The sequence below is a fragment of the Echinops telfairi genome, unplaced genomic scaffold (assembly GCF_000313985.2).
Source record: "Echinops telfairi isolate 266 unplaced genomic scaffold, ASM31398v2 ScPeMD7_5868;HRSCAF=6743_0, whole genome shotgun sequence".
Lineage (NCBI taxonomy): Eukaryota > Metazoa > Chordata > Mammalia > Afrosoricida > Tenrecidae > Echinops > Echinops telfairi.
The window spans coordinates 6,145,661-6,149,273 of record NW_022109767.1 but is presented as its reverse complement, the minus strand read 5'-3'; the positions used below and the strand labels follow the sequence as shown (position 1 = coordinate 6,149,273).

The following is a 3,613-nucleotide window of genomic DNA, read 5'->3' as shown; positions in this document are numbered from 1 at the left end:
TGGATAACGGCACTAAGGTAACAGTTAACCTGAGAAGGTATGCTTTTACTTCAGGAGAGTTTGCACGCATAGAGTGCTCTGCACATGTCGGGATCCACCTTTCTTTGTTGTCCATTGGTTGGTCAGCAATGATTCACAACACCAAAAAAGCTGCAGAAGAAAAGGTTCTAATAGTCAATGTGCTCTCTTTTCTTAAAAAAAAAAATTTTTATTTAAAAAAATTTTTCTCCTTTTTTTTAAACAGGGGAGCATGTGAATGCAGTCCCCCACTACCACAAAGTATGCAGTCCAGCCGAGTTTCCTCGCATTTGGGGAAATCGCAGGGGTCAGCACACCCGGAGTGCAATGGACAAGCGTCGCCCTGGGTAAACCACCTCGTGGTCATGGTGTCTCCCCTGCCAGGTAAGTGTGCGCTCTCTTTTCTTAAACACTGTTTTCTCCATTCAAGTTTCAAAGACGCCCGCCTGTCACAAATGCATAATAGCCAAGCCATCTCCCCCAACAACCCCTTCTCCCCCCACCCCCAGCTCAATAAAGGCCTTTTCTAGCACAACCCTCTCTTGCTTTGTCAGTGATTTCTTCATGAAACAGGAGGCGCCGGTGGCTGAAAGCTGAAACCGATAAATGCAGCTTAGAAATATCCACCTTGCACATTTAAAGATGTACGTATTCCCATATCTGCGACAGATGCCCTCCCCTGACAAAACCATCTAGAGTTTTCATGAGAAACAACAGTTTTTTATAAACTAGGAAAACACCTAAATTTTGACATGATTGATAATAGGCTCATGGGAACATGGGGGTTCTGGGAAAAACAGAAGGTCTATAAATATAAACCTGTAGAGTTGTTTGGCCAAAATGCTGGAGACACTGAGAAACCACCAGCCCAATGGTAGTGCTCCTCGGGTGGTCTCTGACAGCAGGACAGGCAGGGACCTCTCCTACTGCGCTGCCACCCACTAGGTTTATTCGCCCACACGGAGAGCCCAGTGCTTCATGGGCATGCCCAGTGGGTCCTCCCCAAAGAATTGACTATGGCGCCTGTTGAAGCAAGTGATGTTAAGTAGTCACGTGTCCATAACCGTGTATCTGGTTCATTGCCTTTCCAAATCATTGTCGATTTGTGCATCGAGTTGGAGTCCTTCCATCTGATGTGGCATCAAATCATTTCTGTTTCTTTCAGGAGGGGGGTTGGCCGATGTTGGGATGACAGGAGCTGCCTACTTTGTAGAATTCCTTGAAGTACAGCCTTATTGAACCTAGTGACAAGAAGGCAAAATTAGTTTCATTTACATTTGGACATTCTAGCAACATTGACACCGAACTCTTCCATTGTGTGTGTGTGTGTGTGTGTGTGTGTGATTCATAAGAGGTTTCATGACAGCTAACAAGGGGTTAGGGTGGTGGTTCTCTTCATTATCTATTGAATAAACATCCATGAGCATGATAGATAAAGCTGAAAAATACTTACAAATCCACACATGGTGCATGCTCTAATGCCTTCCTCTGGAGAGTCCAGTGCAACATAAAATATATTCATTAGTGGTTGGCAAGGTTGCTTTTAAATGTGCATTTTGAACATCTCAGGCTCACCTAAGACAGGTGTCCTTTAGAGGGAGAAACAAGACTCGATTGAGTTTCTCAAGAAATCTGTACTGATGACATTCATAAAGGAATACGATATTACAGGACAGGTTAGAGCTCAGCTTTCGGAATGAAATCGCTCCCCAGGTGTTGCTTGTAGCTTTTTCAGTGGTTTTGACAGTGCTCGCAGCACATGCCAACGTGACAGAGGAGAGGCTCGGGCATTCCAGTCTTTGCACAGACACCCAAGGACTCACTGCTTCTCCTGATCTGCCCACTGCCTTGCTGAGCCTGCTCCTAACTTCCATCTTTGCAGCCAGGGCTGAGTCCTATGTATTACCCTCTGGGTGCAATTCCCCAGGGTTTGAAACTCAGTTTTCACTAAATAACTTTGGACCGAGAATCTCTGGGATTCTCAGAGCCTCAGAGTCACATGTCCTGTGGGGAGCAAGACCTTCTGAGACCTGCCTTATAAACCCAAGTTCCCCATCTGCCACCTTGGACTATTTTTTAAAACCTAGTCTAGCATCTGAACTCGAAATGTTGATTCCCCCACGCACCACCCACCTTAGGACTCTCTCAGAAGGTTCATATGAGCTAATGGCTCCCCGCCCACTTGACATTTTGCCCGTCACCTTCTATGTTTATTCCAAGGAACAAAAATATAACTCTCACTCTCTGACAGCATGAGAGACATTCTCTTGCTGTTGCTCTCCAGGAAAAATCTCATAATCTAACCAGAAAAAGCCTTGCTAAAAAATTAGACCAAATAGCATTTGTAAACTCCAAGGAAGGCATTTTTGTTCTGTGAAGAATTCCCAGCTGAACGTGTTAGGAATTTTATATATACTGATACCAGTTAGGCTTGGGCAGGGAAGGAAAGGCTGTGAACAGCTGGGTACCCTGTCAACTTTGTGTGCTCATTTACCCTAGTGGTGTTTACTGAGAAACTCGGAGCCTTCATATTTACAGGATGAAGGAGCAAAGTAGAAGAACGTTTATTTGCTAAAAGAACGATTATGGATAGCTAGATAACTCCTGTTTCATCATTTGGTAACTTCAAATGAAGTAAATCGAATTTGAGAATATATGTTTGGAGCTTGTGTTTGCCTTTTCTTTCTCATACATTATTCATACAGAAGCAAATTCCTTATACAATCAGTTTAGGAATTTACCTATTTGCCCAAGACTTTTTAAAAAATTTTGACTCATGATCTAAACCCATCAGGCATAAAAAAATATCCCATCTAGAGAAACACATATGACCGGCTCCTTTCGGGTTGTCAGGGAACTGCGAGGAAGCCAAAAGCCAATGTGATTCATTTGTGTTCAATACTCACAGTCATCAAGTTGATTCCAACTCATATAGCACAGTGAGTTGTATGTTGGGCTGCTAACCACAAGGTCTTCAGTTTGAAACCACCAGGTGCTCTACAGAAGAAAGATGAAACTTTCTACTCCCATAAAAGTTTACAGCCTCAGAAACCCACAGGGGAAGTTCTACCCTGTTCTATGGGGTTGCGAAGAGTCAGAATTGACTCAATGACAATGGGTTGAGAACTTTATTGCCTAAGGAGCCCTGGTGGAACTATTGGGAAGCTGGTTCCAGCAAGGTCCAAGGTTCAAACCCTCCAGCTGCTACTGGGAAGAACGATGAAGCTGTCTACTCTTGGAAAGACTTACAAAGCTTCCAAAACTAAGATGGAATCAACTTGATGGCAGTGGGTGGACACTTCATTGTCGAATGTACTCTTTCCTTTTAAGAATTAGATTAATGCCATGTCTGAAATTAGACTTTGGATGCTATAAATTTTATAGAAATAACCTCTTTCCTATCTTGAAAAATAAATTGGTGACCTCTAGAGACACTTGTTCATTTCATGAGCGCCAGGTATTAAGTGGAGATTGTAAAGTGATGTTTTTTCTGCACAATTTACAATCTCCCTTGATTGTAATGTCAGGAAAACGTTAGCCATAAACATAACTAGGTGTTAATACCTTACCGACTCTCTATAGTCTTGGGTAAATC

General features: G+C 43.0%; 1 non-coding gene across 1 annotated transcript; it reads right to left on the bottom strand.

Moving 5' to 3' along the window:
* Positions 1-241: 241 nt before the first annotated feature.
* Positions 242-410, bottom strand: LOC115871474. The gene has a single exon (XR_004047321.1). It is a non-coding gene; the product is annotated as a U1 spliceosomal RNA (small nuclear RNA).
* Positions 411-3,613: the final 3,203 nt, after the last annotated feature.